The following is a 17,460-nucleotide window of genomic DNA, read 5'->3' as shown; positions in this document are numbered from 1 at the left end:
CTATGCTTATTCAATGGGTTCTATAATATTTACTGATTTGCATACTTGTGTAGCTTGAAGGTCTTAGAACAGCATAAACCTCCTGCCCACTAGATAATTCTGTTGCTTAACAAACCATAACAGCCCTGATTACATGCAGAATACGAGCAGTAAATGGTTTGAAAATGATTTTACTGTTTTCTGTTATGGAAACTCACATGTAGGAACATTATGGAACTGTTTTGAAATGTCTTTAGCCTTCCAGATGTAAAATCACTAGACTTAGATATTTCAGCAATTCCACATTTAAAATATCAGAGTTAATAAGACCTGCATCTGCTTTATTGACACCCCCACTGGAGGAAGCCATCTGATACCATGTGGATGGACCATGTGGATGGAGTAGCCCTCCACACGGTGGATGGGTGTTTCTACCCCTCTGGCATGCCCTGTTCTTCCCCTCACCAGATTCATTGCTAGACCAACTAACTCCTCATTGCCTAAGGATTATACACTAAGGACTAGGACTGTGCAGACTGCAATACGGACTGCGGGCATCAAGACATACACTGAGGGGACTTCCCTGGTGGTCCAGTGGCTAAGACTCCACGCTTCCAATGAAGGGGGCCCAAGTTTGATCCCTGGCCAGGGAACTAGATCCTACATGCTGCAACTAAAGATACAGCTTGCCACAACGAAAATGGAAGATCCCATGTACTGCAACCAAGACCCAGTGCAGCCAAATAAGCAAATAATAAAAATTTGAAAAAGCACTTATATAACTTAAAATAAGACATACACTAGGGTTCCCAAACTCAGTAATAAAGTCATTCTGAGAGTTCTCACGCCAGCACTCAGCTAGCTGCAACCTTCTCTGGCATGCCTTCTAAGGAGATTAAGACTGGATATTTTATTTTGTTTCTGATTTAGTTTATTTGAAGGTTTTATGATATTTTAGTTGAGCGGCTCGTGGGACTTCCAAATAAACATGCTGATTTTAAAAATGGCACGTTGTTTTTATTTATTTCTTTTAGGTGCCCGGTAACCTCAGGGTATATTAGGCAGCTTTAAATTATAATTAAAATAATAACTGTGGACCTAAAACAATAATAGACATTGAATTATGTGAACACCAAATTAGGATGTTCAGAAAATCTGTTCGAAGGAAACCAGGGTAAGCATGGAATTAAAAAAAAAAAAGAAAGATCTCTGTGGCAATGTGACCAAAGGAAATTTCTCTCTAACAGTAGCCTTTTTTTTGCTTTCCTCCAAGGCTACTCAAATTTTTATTTTTTGCATTTGGTGGACTTCGAGTATGTGCAGGGGCTATCTAGTTCTTTAACTGACCTTGCTATGATTTTGTAGACAAGAAAATAATCTGCTTGTCGTCTGAGAAAAATCACTGTATTTTAATGATTTCTTGAAAATTTCTCAAGTCCGTGGACATAAGCAGTGGAGGCTGACACTGTGCTGGACTGAATGCCAAATCCTCAGAGTGCTTCCGAGTCCTTCTAAGACACGCACATCTGCATTCCTCCATCTGTCATCTTAGCTCATCTTCTTCTCCCAACTGTTCTTAAATTAAATGACTATGTCTAATGGGAGATTTTCTCGGGAAAGCTTATGAGAATTTGTCCAAAGGCAAATTAAAACGTTGCAATGTAATCACTCAATTCAACTGACTGCTTGGCTGGTCTCCGTGCCCACTCTTACTCAAAGGAGTTCATCAGGGCCCCATATGGGGAAAAGCAGGAAGGAAACCCAGTCAAGGGAAAATGGGACCCACTGGCTGATAGAGTGTCAGGGCATGAAAGTGTGGCAGAGAGGATCCAAAGGCCAGGGTGAAAGGCCTGGGAGGTGTGACGTAACAGAACACAAGCATCTAGCTCTAGACCCTCCTGGCATGATGCTTAACCTCAGGGATGTGAGAATTCACCTTCCCTCACACCCATGTCCCTAGAGATGAATGGAGAAGGGTTCCTGCAAGCGTCACAGGCCACTAGAATTGATGGGACTCTTCAGCTTGGCTGGCCATTGCCCTTTTATTACCCCAACGCTCCACGTGAATTCTTTCTTAACGTTGGGTTGACAGCGTTCCCAGAAATTCCACCTTGTGGGAATTTATGCCAAACAGGTAACTGGGAAGATTCACCAAGCACAAGGATGTTCATTTAGAGTATTGCTGAAAATACCATAACTACCCATCCATAGAAGATTTGTTAAATAACTGACAGTACATCCAGCACTGGAACGCAACATAATCATTGGAAAGAAACATGCAAATCTGTAATTCACTGGTGTGGTACATGGCTCTGGACAACAAGTAACTATGATACCACTGATATAAAATAAAAGACACATACAAGTATACGTCTACAGACTAAGCATTTGATAAGACGCCATTCAGGTTAACAGTGTTTATTCTGGGTGGTAGAATTTGGGGTAAGGCTAATTTTCTGTCTGCTTTGACCCATCGCTTTGAAAAGAGATTATATATTTTCTTTGTAATCAGAAAAAAGCTTAATGTTAGGTGTACATTTGAGAGACCAGCCTTGGTTAATGGCATAGGAGCATCTCTGCTGCTCTGCTAGTGTTGTCAAACCCAAAAAAGTCCCAAGGAACTGAATTTGGATAAAGGGGCTTTGCTGGGTCATGATGGGAACAGGGAGCTGATTGCGTAGGTGATGCTCCAATTCCTTATTCCCAGGCTACTACGATCTAATCTGATCATTTTCTTGGAACTTTATGCTTCCTACTAAACATTCAAGGTGTTTCCTCAGATTCAGTGCTTTCAGTTTATCCTCAGATGACATTTGCAAGGCAGCAGAGGGCAGGGAACAGAACTCTTAATCTGCGGACCTGATGAACCTGTGGCTCCGGGACTGGAGGGAAACCGCAGCACTGCTGGGACCAGCATCCTCGTTCTCCATCTCTCCATTCAGCGCTTCTTTGCCTAACCCATAGACCTTCACTTTCAGAAATGACAGGGAAAAGCTTTGAAAGAATCTTTTTAACTACTCAGGAAATGGAATGGAAAACTTCTGCCCTTTATGTGCATTGAAATGTCCAAGAACTGGATTATCTCTGATGAGAGTGCCAGTTAGGAGAAATGATGTTTTTGGACCTTGTAAGGCTATCAGCGATCCCAATTCATTCTGATGCTGCCGAGAAGGCTTCCTTCTGAAAGTCTGGAGACTGGGACAACAGTCTCGTCCTGCCATGAGCTGCTCCAAAGGAGGCAAGGGTTAACGTCTCCTTCTCAACCGTTTTATACATACGACGAAGGGGGGAAGCTACATGTCTTACCTGTCTCAAGTCATCCTTTGGAAGATCAAGTGATATAACAGATATGAACGTCCTCAACTCTTGACTTCTCTCTGACCTTCTCTAGAAGAGCTGGCTGTCCCCACTCCTTGCCATATTCTTATAATAGACTACCACTTATGCTATAGGTCTTGATATTTCTGCCTCCCCAGCAAGACTCTGAAGAACAAAGTCAAGAATGATTCTGGGAGGACTTCTTTGGTGGTGCGGTGGGTAAGAACCCACTTGCCAATGCAGGGGACAAGGGTTCATTCCCTGGTCTGAGAAGATCCCACGTGCTGCAGAGCAACTAAGCCTGTGCACCACAGCTACCAGGCCCGAGCCGCAGAGCCCAAGAGCTGCGACTACTGAGCCCACGTGCTGTACCTACTGCAGCCTGTGTGCCTAGAGTCTGGGCTCCGCAACAAGAGAAGCCACCACAAGGAGAAGCCTGTGCACCGCAGTGAAGGGTAGCCCTCACTCGCTACCACTAGAGAAAGCTCACACAAAAGCACCAAAAACCCAGCATGCCTAAAAGTCAATCAATCACTTAATTAAATAATTAACTTTAAAAGAAAAGAATAATCCTGGGGACTTCCTGGTGGTCCAGTAGTTAAGACTCCATACTCACAGTACAGAAGGCTCAGGTTCAACCCCTGGTCAGGGAACTAGATCCCACATGCCACAAGTGAAGATCCTGCCTGCCACAGTGAAGATCAAAGACTCCGAGTGCTACAGCGAAGACCCAGCACAGCCGAACGAATGAATGAATGAGTAGATACATATTTTAAAAAGAATGATTCTGACTCAGCACAGCTCCATCCCAAGACCTAGCACAACACACAGCAGGCAGTATTTTCAATTAAAGCTTATTGACCAGATGAGGGGTTCGAAAGTGCTCCCCCAATTGGATGCATCGGGGGTTCTCACTGTGAAACTGACAGGACTGTCCTCTTTCTGTACAACAGACGACTTACTATCCATTTTTTAAAAACTCCACACTTTCTCTCCAAGGCTATAAGAGCACGTGGAATAACAGTAACAACTGCTGACATCTGCATTGACAATTTGTGCCCAACTGAACAGTGAAAACAGTGTCAGACTTTATTTTTTTGGGCTCCAAAATCACTGCAGATGGTGACTGCAGCCATGAAATTAAAAGACGCTTACTCCTTGGGAGAAAAGTTATGACCAACTTAGATAGCATATTCAAAAGCAGAGACATTACTTTGCTGACTAATGTCCGTCTAGTCAAGGCTATGGTTTTTCCTGTGGTCATGTATGGATGTGAGAGTTGGACTGTGAAGAAAGCTGAGCGCCGAAGAATTGATGCTTTTGAACTGTGGTGTTGGAGAAGACTCCTGAGAGTCCCTTGGACTGCAAGGAGATCCAACCAGTCCATTCTGAAGGAGATCAACCCTGGGGTTTCTTTGGAAGGAATGATGCTAAAGCTGAAATTCCAGTACTTTGGCCACCTCATGTGAAGAGTTGACTCATTGGAAAAGACTCTGATGCTGGGAGGGATTGGGGGCAGGAGGAGAAGGGGACAACAGAGGATGAGATGGCTGGATGGCATCACTGACTCAATGGATGTGAGTCTGAGTGAACTCCGGGAGTTGGTGATGGACAGGGAGGCCTGGCGTGCTGTGATTCATGGGGTCGCGAAGAGTCAGACACAACTGAGCGACTGAACTGAACTGAATGAATGAACAGGGATGATTTGCACATCAAGCCCACTACATGAACTTCCTCATCTAATTCCATCAATCTCCCTTTGAGGTGGGTACCAGATACTGAAGCTGAACCTCAGAGGGCAGTCTGCTTGGAGTCCAGAGACAAGAAGTCTGGAATCCATTCTCAAGCTGGTGCTCTTGACCACTTTTCCTTGCCATGCCTGAAACCAACTTGAGCCAAAGAACAGTCTGATTTAGTACCTCCTCACTTTCATGCACTGGAGAAGGAAATGGCAACCCACTCCAGTGTTCTTGCCTGGAGAATCCCGGGGACGGGGGAGCCTGGTGGACTGCCGTCTATGGGGTTGCACAGAGTCAGACACGACTGAAGCAACTTAGCAGCAACAGCAGCAGCAACATTCTCATTCTGATTTGGGATTTCTACAGAGTTGGTGGTGGTGGTTTAGTCACTAAGTCGTGTCCAACTCTTGTGACCCCATGGACTATAACCTGCCAGGCTACTCTGTCCATGGGATTCTCCAGGCAAGAATACTGGACTGGGTTGCCATTTCCTTCTCCAGGGAACTTCCCCAGCCAGGAATTGAACTTGGGTCTCCTGCATTGCAGGCAGATTCTTTATTGACTGAACTACAAGGGAAAATCTATAGAGTTAGCCTGTTCCAAATCCTCTTTCAACCAGTATGTGTTTGTCAGGTTAAACTAAACAAGTCCACAAGGAAGGCTCTGATGGACTGGGTTTTTTTATCCCCCCTGCCTTCTGACAGCAACAGTTCACCTTTGGAGCCTTAGCTGAAATGTGGTCTTTTCCTTTGTTTCTTAAATGTTCCCATTTTCTTCTACTTCCCTCTCAGTTTCCTGTTAACCAGCTGAGTGACAGAAACTCAATGCTGACCACTTCATTAGCCGACGACCTTGTCCCTCTGGCCTCCTGCCCTGCTGGCTCTCCTGGGCAGGTTGCCTTACGTCACAAGCCCTTGTTAAGGGTCAGGACCTTGGAGCCATCAGCACTGGGCATGTTGTTTTAATATATATCTAGAGAAATCAGGCCTGTCGGATCACATTAGGCCCTATTTGGGAACCAAATGCCAATCCCCATGGTGGAGATGAACTGTTACCTTTGACATACAATCATGGCTGGTTCCCAGTGAGTAAGAAGGGGATTATATTCTATCACGAAGGCCCTTCTAATCTGTCTCTGCCCTCACTGGCCGGGATGTCCCTCTTTCTGTACAGAAAATATCCTCATAAACATCAGTGTTGGTTGAAAAGGACCGAGGCTAAGAGATGCAGCGTGTGTCTAAAACCAGATGTGTTAATAAGCATGAGGGTGGGCGTGGTTATGTGATAAGTCAATACCGTGGAAGCCCGATGGTAAATGGGTGAGTTGTTGGCATGGTGCTAAAATTGTAAAATTGACAACCTCCATCTGTTGAGTGATTACCCTGTGGCAGCCATCAGACTAAGCATCATATACATTAGGCCATTTGGGCTGCATAATAACCTGGAGGTCAATGCTACCATTAAGCCCATTTTATGAATGGAGAAACTGAGGCTTAGAAAAGCCCAGTGCTTTGCCCAAATTTACAAAGCAACTCAGTGGTAGAGGAGTGCAGATTCCAAAGCTGCTTCCAACCACCAGACCACCACGATCCTGCTGTGATACTCCGTGGCCTCTTCTTCAGGGTGGGATTTTAGGTGGTGTTCCAGAGAACCCTAATGCAATTAGGGAGGGGCCCCAAATATCTCACTTGGCCCAACAGAAGATTTGTTTTAAAACGGAGTCTGAGACTAAGCCAAGACTCTCTCTCTCTTTTTCTTTCTTCCCCAGGATTGGTTTTAAACTCATTGCTACCTCCCGTGGGAGTCTGGCTGGACAGATCCCTTGACAGGGGCTAGAAATAGCTCTCAAAGCCTATTTTTAAGGGAAATGTGATGTCAGAAAATGAGGCAGCGATGGACACCACAAAAAAGAACATGCCAGAAAGGAGTCAAGGAGTGCTTAGCCAGGAAATGCTCAGAGAGACCAGGAGGAAGAAGGCTGACAAAGAGAGGAAGATTGGCAAAGACACATTGGGGAGATGGAACTGCCTTCCTACCTGGGCAGCATGTCTCTGTCACATTCCTGTGTCCCGCCCATAGTAAGCTCAGACTCATCTTTCTAGCTAGACAAACAGGGCCTGGCAAAACACATGCAGAATTGCCCGCTTGCCTCTTTCCCGGAACCTCAGGGCGCAATGCAGAGGTGTCTAGTAACACTTTTATTTCCTTTGAACTGTTTGGTTTTGTTTGGTGTCCTTTTCTGGCGGGTTCGCCTTTTGGTTGCATTAACTCACCTGGTATAATATTTTCTTTCATTGAGAAACAAGAAGGCTGGAACTCACCTCTCTGATTCTGGCAAGGCTGGACACCATCCAATCACGCTCGGCTAGACTTCTGGAGGCTGTAAATTATATCTTCGGAGCTGAGGGAGAGAAGAAAGAACAAAAACACAGTTGGGGAGACACTCGGTGGACCTTCATAGGCCAAGTGGGAAACGAGAGAAAGGATGAGCCCATCCTTTCCCACTTATTTTTCTTGGGTACAATTTGCATTTAAGGGCAGGGTTTATCAACGTTGTTCCCACCTGGGCCACCAGCAAACGACCCAGCTACCTGTGTTTATTCCACGCTGACCAAGCTGGAGAAAATCACCTTCTTTCACTGGAAAAGGAGACTTTACGAAGGCAACTCAGGGCTGCTAGCCTCAAGAGAGCATCTGATATTAATCAGAAATTATACAACGGTCTAAAAGTTGAACCAAAGAAATTTTGGTAGAAGAGTCAGGACAAGAATGAGGAAAATCGAAAGTGAAATCCCGCGCTGCTTGAAAGCGACTACGGCGCCTGCATCTCTCCCCAGCCACCGTGTAACTGCCTGCCTATCCCGGGAAGGCCTTCCGAGGGTGTTAAACTACAGGACGCTCGCCTCGCTTTCCACTCCCCTTTCCCTGGGTAGCTGCGGTGAGCTGGCTGCCTAGATGCCGCCCTGAACCTATCCATCAAATCGAGGGAAGAGAGTGTTAGAGAGGCAAACATTTTCTGGGATCAATATCTTTACAAATCCAAAGGAAACCCCAGCTCCCGAAGGGTTAAGCCAGGGAAGGAAAAGCCATCAGGCTGTTTAGTGAGCTAATGTTTTTATTGATAGGGGGGCGGGGGAAGGCCTTTAAGTCCCTAACAGGAAAAGTGGGGAAAGTGGCAGATTGTTTGGCTGGGCAGAAAGGAGAAGGGAAGAACATTCTATATGCATAGTTTATATATACATGGCATACATATTTGCCATGCTCTCATTCCCCCTGCTTTCAAACCTCTGAAAGCCATGTAATGCGTAAGACTCTCTGTAACCTTGAGTACTATTCAATACAAGGTGTTTTTTTCTTGCTCTTATTCCCCTCCCCAAGTGGAATCCACATCTCCCCCTAACCATTCTGCTATAATGCACATCTCAGACTAATGCCTGCGTTGAAGAGCATGTCTTCATTTAACAACTGTGTTATAAAGCACATCTCAGGCTAACATTCCTAGGATAATCCATATTTCAACCTAACTACTCCGGCATAACACTTCAGTCTAATTCCCCCACTGTAAAGTACATTGCAATCTAACACCCTCATATAATGCACATCTCAGTCCATTATTTTGTATTTTGTAAGCCATATTTTGATATGTCTTTTCCATTAAGGAGCGGGACTGTCTGGAGACAACGGCTAGCCCTATGCTGAAAGCTCCCGTGGTTCTCACAGCGTCCTTTGGTGACAGGCTGCTGATGGATATGTTTCTGAACTTTCACCTTTGCCATCTTGGGTTCAGCTCTGGCTTGTTTCTGTACTGCAAGCCTTCAGCCTCCTGTGGGGAGCAGGGCTGAGCAAGGAGCCCGGTTTGGTCCTGATGGGCCTCCTCTCATACTAACCAGCAGGGCGGGCCACCTCAAATGATCAGAGTCTACCTCAGGAGAGGGTCGTCTGAGGCCAATGTCAGGGTCAGGGGTCAGGGTGTAGCTGCTGGCTAATAGAGTGTAAGCTAACACTGTTGTCAAATTGCTGGGCTGAACGACAATGCCTGCCTCCTGCTGATGACCTTACCCTGGGGGAGGGGGTGCTATTGGCTTTATTGGAAATCTGCCAGTTTCAGAGGTGATGGAAGCAGCTGATCACAGCTAAAGACTGTTTGATTGTTGAAGGACAGCCTGTTCTGTGGTTGGTCCCCAACTGAAAGGCTTACAGCGCTGCTTATTGATGGCTGAGTTTTCTACATGTGAGGGACTTCTGTTTCACAAGAAGTTGTGTCACCATTCAGTTGTGAAGGTGGGCTGTGGTGGCTCTGGGACATGGGATTTTTCGGAATCAAGAGCCATGAAAGGTGATGCTGTCACTGAGTTCTGGGAAAGCACCAACCACCTACTGACTGGTTCTTGAGAGGAAACCAATGCAGAATGAATTGACAGTAGATGTAGGAGGTCCTTCTCTTCCAAGGCACTTTGGTGAATGTGAAAGAAGACAACAAACGCATGTTCTAAAGAGATTCCGTGTTGCAAGCATCAACATTTCAGCCTCAAATTTTCAACCTATCCTATCTGTGCAGGAGGAAGACATTAGATTTATCTAGTGGTTCCAGATAACCAAGTTAGTAGTCCCATTAAATATGTGATGAAAGGGAGTTACTGAGACTTAGAGTTCCAACATTTTCCAGAATAGTATGAACTCAAGAGAGACAAGTACAGGAGGCAGAGAACAAAGTTTAGAGATTAAAAAATGATCTTTATAAAATACATATGGATCATGGAGGATTACCAGGTAATACAACCCTCACTGCAGCCTGCTAAGATAGACAATAAAAAGCTAGAAAGCATAAATAGGAGAACAGCTTATTGAAGTTGCAAGGTTACTCTCTTGTGTAATGCCTTGAGGAAACTCATACAGATACGGTAGCACTCATCTTTAAATCTCTCATTTAATAGAGATGGTGACACATTTTGTAGGGAGAAAAGTAAGCTTATAAAGTGAACCTGAAGGGTTTTTCCTAGAAAAGAATCAACTGAGGGTGACTTACTGATAACCTTCCAGTCTATTACGTGACAGGACAAGCCATGTGGCTTTCAGCCAGGTCAGCATGGTATAATTGCACACAGTGAGGCTCTGGCTTGCCTCTCATTACTATTTTCACCTCTGCAAGTCCTTTTCTCTTTTTGTTGAGGGGAATCCTACTCTTCACCCTTCACAGTTATGAGGATTAATTCAGCTGTTGACCCATTAGCAGGGGACCTGACACAAAGTCTGCATTCAGTACATGTTAGATTCCTTTCCCTTAAACTGTGGCCTGGGCTTTCTGATTACAGGCATTAATACATATGGGGGTCTAGAACTACATACCTTCTCTTTGTGAGTAAGCAAGACAACCGGTATTTGGAAAGTTTAGGTCCACTTGACCACAGGAGGATGACCTAGACCAGAAGTTAGCAAACTATGGCCCACTCCCTACTTTTATAAATAAAGCTTTATTGGAACATGGCCATGCTCATTCATTTACATATTGTCCATGGCTGTTTCTGCACAGTAGTAGAATGGAGTTGTTGTAATAGAGATGGTATGGCCTGCAAAGCCTAAAGTATTTTCCATTTGACCCATTACAGAAAACATTGACCAGCCCAAAACCTGTGACAAAGGAACACTCTTTCTTTCTTTTGTTTGAAAACAAAATGCCACGTGGAAAGCAGGTTCAAGCAGCAAATATTTCTTCAGGGAGTTAAACTCAACCCTATTTAACAAACACAATACTGTTGGTGGAACTTCTGAAGCAACGTTCATGGTTCCAAGAACCACTTTGCAGACCACAGACTGGAAAAATCCCTGGATATCTTTTGGAAGTTCCTGGAAATTCAGTGATCTCTTGAGAGATTAGAGAATGGCATAGTAAAAAAAAATTAACTAACCATGTGATGTTGGGCAAGTCAGTTAACTTCTCTGAGCCTCTACTTTCTCATTCTAAAAATGAGAATATTGGCCTCACAATTTGTTGTCAGGATTAAATGATGTAATATAAAAGTGAAGTCAGTCATGTCCAACTCTTTGTGACCTCATGAACTGTAGCCTGCCAGGCTCCTCTGTCCATGGGATTTTCCAGGCAAGAATATTGGAGTGGGTGGCCATTTCCTTCTCCAGATATAATATAAAGCACTTGAAATAGGGCCTGGCTTGTAGCTATGTTGATTATTACATATTAATGTTATACATTATTGCAACTGTTGGGGGCCTTCATGTGCACCATAGAGTCCATCTATGTATTGCTCTAAATATGCCTAGCCACATATCCTGTTAATTAGTTAATTCAGTTGGTCACTCCCCCAACACATATTTTGTGTGCTGAAGCCAGTAAATGCCAGCTGCACACCTAGTCTCCTCTTGCCCTGTCTCTCTTGGCAGCTCGCGTTGGTGTTTATTGCTCCACATTTTAAACGGAGTTTCAAAGTGACACCACCTCTCAAAACAACTTCCTACTCCTCCATCTCTGAAGGCGCCACAATTAATTTTTCAACTATCAGTTTGGTTTCAATGCCTACCAAGTAATTAGACCTTAAAGGCTCTTTATGGGGATTTTATCCTGTCAGCGAATGTGAAGGAAACAATAATTATTATTTAATATTTATCAAGCATTTTCATTGTGATATGTAGATTCACGGAGGTAACTTGCCTTCTTGTTGAAGATGACAGCACCGTACAGCCAAATGTGTCTTAGGAAGGCAGTCAGACAGTTCTGGAGACCCCAAATGGAAGGCCTGAGTTCTCAAATCCTGCCCTTTGCCATGCTACTTTGTGAAACGGCACATCTTGGGTATTGAGAGCTTCCTAATTTGTTATCGTTAGGTGTATCAAATTTTTGATTCAAAAATGATGAATTCCAGAGACGACATCCACTGATTTCAGTATGAAGCAGAGGGAGCTCTTTGGCAGGGTGGGGTGGCAGGTAGGCTTCCTATCACTCTGAAGGGAATCATGGAATGAACACAACTAACAGATACCATAGGATGAAGATTTGAGACTCTGCCTTTAGCTTTTATGCCCAGAGACGAGTTCAGGATGCCCAGACCAAGGTGCAGAGCTGCCTGCCAGAGTGGTAGGTAGGCACTACCAGTAGATCACCTATTGGCTGCTTAGAGTGTCCTCCATGCAACTGGGGGTAGCTTGGTCCAGAGACCACCCTTACCATGCGAATGATCTTCTGCAAGTTGCCTGATCACTCTGGACCTCAATTTCTCCATCAGCAAATGGAAGTAACAAGGACTGCTTCACAGAACTGTTTTGTAGATCATATTAAATATACAGTAAATGGCAGCTGCTAATGTTAATTAATATAATAGAGTCATTAATATTATCATAGAAAATAAAGGAGCATAGATTCCGTGTTGGATAGCTTACAGAATAGCGGGGGTATAAACATAAGAACACAACTTGAAAAAAACATTAACATGCTTACATCCAATTAATGTAAATCAAAATATTATTAAAAGCTAAAGGTATCAGAAAGACTAATGGACATGGTTTGCTCGCATGATTTGATGTAAATAGATTGCAAACTCCTGAATGACAAGGGTTGTGCTTAGTTATCTCTGTATCCCCAGCATTTTATATCTGCAGAACTGAACTGAACTGGATTTTTTGGTAAGTTCAGTAGAATCCTACCAAAAATCATCACTGGAATGAATAAAGGGTGCACAGATGGGAGATGCAGGGCCATTCAATTCAGTAAGGTACTAAAATTAACATCACTAAAACAAAAACAGAACTATTTTTTTTAATTAAAAAAAATGGGTACATAGTATAGGATATTATTTAGCAATAAAAAGGAATAATAGAGTATCTTCCCTGGGGGTCCAGCGGCTACGACTCGATGCTCCTAATGCAGGCGGCCCAGGTTTGCTACCTGGTCAGCGAACTAGATTCCACATGCCACAGCTGAGAGTTCACTGGCCGTAACTACGGACCCCTCATGCTGCAAAGAAGACTGAGATCCTGTGTGCTTCAACCAATATCCAGGCACAGTCAAATAAATTTTTTTTTAATGTTAAAAAAAAAAAGGAGTGAGGGAATGCTACCAAGCCTAGATGAATCTTGAAAACATGCAAACATGCTAAGTGAAAGAAGCCGATCATAAAATCACATATTGAATTATTTCATTTTTATGAAATGTCCAACATATGAAAATTCATAGTGATAGGAAGTAGATTATTGGTCGACAAGGGCTGAGGGGGTCTGGAGAAAAATGGGAGTGCTAATGACTCCTGGTGGCTGTGGGGGCTCTCCTTGGGGTGATGGAGGTGTTTTAAAATTGAATGTGATGATGGTTGTACAACCTGTGAATACACTCTGACCAATTAAAATGTATACTTTGAGTGAATTGCTTGGTATGTAAATTACATCTTAATAAAGCTGTTACAAAATTTTAAAAAGAATGGGCAAACATGTTGAGATATCTTTGGAATCCTGGAAATGCAGGTATATCACCTAAGGTTATTCAGTTGCATGTTTTAGGCTCTGAACATTTACAGACAACTAAGTTTACAGATTTTTCAAGAGAGTACATTAAATGTGAAATCTATATTTGAAATATTTAATACATTTAAAAATATTTTTTAAATGCATGTAAAGTTCAGATGCACAGTATATATGCTTTTTTCTATGTATAATATATAGATATATGATCAGCTTATCAAGGTATAATTTCTATACAAGATATTATAAAATTCACTCACTTTAAGTATATAAATCTTTTTATAATAAAAAGAAGTATTTCATGAAAAGAGAAGTATATACATCAATATGGTATCTGTATATCCTAATGAGATTATAAGTCAACTTAATTTTCTACTTTTTGATATATCTATATTTTCTAAAATTTCTATAACTAATTTATAGTACTTTGGAAAGAGGTAAATGTTATTTGAATGAAGTATACAGCAAAAAATGGTGAAGGACATAGAGTCAGTTAACTGGAGCAGATATCTTAGCAGGGAACAGAGGGTGTGTGAAGGCTGGAAAGCTTTCTGAATGAGAAAGAAACATCACAGGTGGCCTTAAGAGGAACGAAGCTGGTGAAGTGTTCAGAGGCACGTTGGAAGAAGGTCTTGAAGAATTGGATGAAGGCCCTGACTCTGGTATAATTGGCTCTAAGTAGTTGAATCCTAGAAGATGACCCCAGCCACCTTCTGTCCTGGCCCAAGTGACTGAGGGATGCTGAAGGACGTTCATAAGAGACAGACTTTCTGGGGTTCAGGAACAAGAGTGGGGTGGCTCCTTCTGAGCAAAGGTTTCCAGTATGCCTCATTAGTACTAGTGATTTTGGAAGCCACAGAGGTTAAATTCCCTCTTTCTGGAATTGTTCCCCACACCATGCCCCCAAATAATCAAGAACAGAAATAGGAGAAGGCAGCAATGTACAAGGTAGGCTGAAGGGGAATGCTAAAAGCCAGGAGATCAGCCAAGAGTTTCAGGGCCCAGCAGGAATGACAACTGGCTTTCAATATGTGTCCTAAATTGAATCCACTGCAGGTGGCTCTGTGTTGTGAAAGATACAGAGGCTCCCCCCTGGCTCAGTGGGAAAGGGTGCTGTGATTGATTAGTGATATCTGCCATGGGTATAGGAATGGAAAGTGATGGTAACCATGCTGTGCGATTTTCCATCCCTGGAAGAGGAGTGCTTCTTGGATTCAGCTGAGCTTCATTTCGCAAGAAATCAAAACATGCCTTAAGTGCTGAGGTCTCACAAAGTAGACTTGGAGGTCTAATCTTAATTCCTTTAAATTCCCATGAAAATACTCTAATCTTCATGTGCGCCTTGAGTCAAATCCAGGAAGAATTCCCTTGATAACACTGGTCTTGCTAGGGCTGGGGGGTGGTGGTGGTGGCTACCCAAAGCGACATGAACTTTCTATATCTAGTGTTATACCAGTTAATAGGCTGAAGAATGCAAACATGGGAAGGATGGGTAGGAAGGGGCTGGAGTTAATTAGTGACCAGCCTTTCCATGAGTGATGGATACAGGTTGCTGCCTCTGAGAAGACAACCCTCTCTTACGCCAAGTGGAGATATTTTTAGTACATCCTGGGCACCATATAACTGTTCATATGTTGTGAGTGATGATGAATTCATTCAAACAACAAGTCAAGACCCTGAATATCACTCAACTGCAGTCAGTCATAACAGCTGACGAATATAAAATATAACACACACTGTTGGTCTTGCTTCTCCTTTTCTTCAATATGCATATTTAAGAATCTCATTCCATTCCTGGCTGTCAGAGATGGTGACAGTTGTGGGGGTTTTCGAGCTTTATCAAGGGAGATTATTTTTTTAACCCAAATTATTTTCCACTGTAAATGTTTAAATCCATATTAAGTCCAGATTAAACCAGGAAGCAGCTTCAAAGGATACTGACTGCGGGAAAAATAATAATAAATGAAACTGTGAAGGAGGGGACCCATCTCAAGGAATATTTCCAGTCTAGAAAAGAAAGTTGTTTGGATTTAAAAGATAGCTAAAGAAAAATATGTTTCCTAAGGATCGCTGGTCTTTTTTAATAAACACCCAAACTTTGTATACAAACCAAGGCCTGGAGTACTTTTTTCATGATTAGAATTAATAATGCAGATAAACCCTAAATAAATCAGGATTAGTGTTAACCGCATCTTGAGGTTTAGGATGCTATAGGAAAATGAAAAGAGAGGGGGGAAAAATTGGTTGCATTAAAAAAACAAAACCAAACCAAACCTGCCTGAGCTACTGGGTACAGTAAAGGGGGCTGAGAGAGGGGAACAAGGAAACACAGAGAAGGGAGAACCAGCTGAGCTGAGTAATCAAAGGCCCTCTAATCGCGCTGTTCTGGAGATGTGTTCAAAGGCTCTTTCCTGACCGCAGGCTGTGCAAGGCCACAAGCAAAATGCAGTTGCCTGCAAGGGGAGGGGTGTCTGGGCTTTTGGATGGCATTGCTACTGGGCTTTGTGAGGAGACGTCAGCTGGATTGTCAGATTTTAGCATCTCTTCAAGAAGCAGGTTCGGATTTCTGGTGGTTAGGGAGCATTCGCTCCCCTCCTCCTGCACCCTACTTACCGAACCATCAAAAAAAAAAAAAAAAGAACAAATGAAGTCTGGATTCCTACCTGGGAAAACAATCAGCATCCATTTCTCCCAGAGCTCTGAACTTGGGCATAGGAATCATTTTCAGACAAGTCACTGAACCTTGGGATGAATGTTAATGAAACCACTTAGATTCTTTGATAGCTCTGTCTTTTGGGGGGGATGTCACTGAAAATGACCCCCACCCACTGATTCCATACCGTGTCCTTCCTTTCCCATACGTGACCCCCCTTACACGAGCCCTAAAGGCTGCAGATGTAGAAGACTGAGTCCCTTCCCTCTGGCCATCCTTACAGATTTCATTCCTAGGACATTACCTCCCAATTGTTAGTAAAGAAAGAAGTATGCTTAATACCCAATCACATGATTGCAGAGATTTCAGACCTCAGTGTGCAGTTAGAGTTGAAGAGGTCATTGCAAGAGCATGAGTCTGCTCCCCACCTTTCTGGGCCAAATTAACTCAGAAATGGTCCAACTTTCTCACTTCCTTCTGGTGCCGCTGGCCGCACTGCAGAAACTTGGATGCAGCATCCACGTGACATGGCTCCCTGCTGTGCCGGCTTTGCTGGCCTCTCTTTGGTAAATGTGCAGACCTCACTTCTGTCCTAATCTTCGAGCAACCAGGCTTGTCTGAGGTTTTTCAGAATTTGGGGAGTTGTAAGAGATCACATCTCCCATCTGTTTCCTGTTCCGTTTTTCAGCACTTCCTCTTCTCGCTCCTGCACCACTGACCAGGCACACACGGCAACTGGACAGTCTCTCCCTGTCTGTGAGATAACAAGAATCTGCACATATGATTTTATTCTCCTCCAAGGACTGCCATTCGATCTCCCCCAACACACACTAAAATGGAAAGAAATGAATGACATGGGGGTTGGTGGCTCCTTTCGAAGTCCTGGATGTAATTCTTATGTAATTCCTGGGGCCATTTGTGGTGACTCTGCCGTAGGTTGAGTACAGAAAAAGCAAATACATTTTTTCGGGTCTCTTGATAGTTACCATAGTAATTTGAGATTTTTGGTCAACAGAAATATGTTCTGGGGAAAAGCTGTAGGTCAGATACAAAATGTTCAACCTTCAAAAAAACCTTGTAAGACTAAACAGAGGTGAAGAATGGGGGAGATATGTGTAGTGAAGGCCATTAAAGAAAACAAAACTAAAAGGTAAGCTTGTGGAAGTGAAGAAGGATGAATAGAATTCTAGTATAAAGATTTTTTTTTTCCAGGTAGCCCATAAAACAGTATGTGCTCCAAAGCCGAAACAGCACACACTTAAGGGTAAATAATCCATGGGGCTCTAGGTTTTAATGGTCAGTACAAAA

This window comes from Ovis canadensis, chromosome 14 (genome assembly GCF_042477335.2).
Source record: "Ovis canadensis isolate MfBH-ARS-UI-01 breed Bighorn chromosome 14, ARS-UI_OviCan_v2, whole genome shotgun sequence".
Lineage (NCBI taxonomy): Eukaryota > Metazoa > Chordata > Mammalia > Artiodactyla > Bovidae > Ovis > Ovis canadensis.
The sequence above is the reverse complement of the archived record's forward strand: the minus strand, read 5'-3'. Positions refer to the sequence as shown.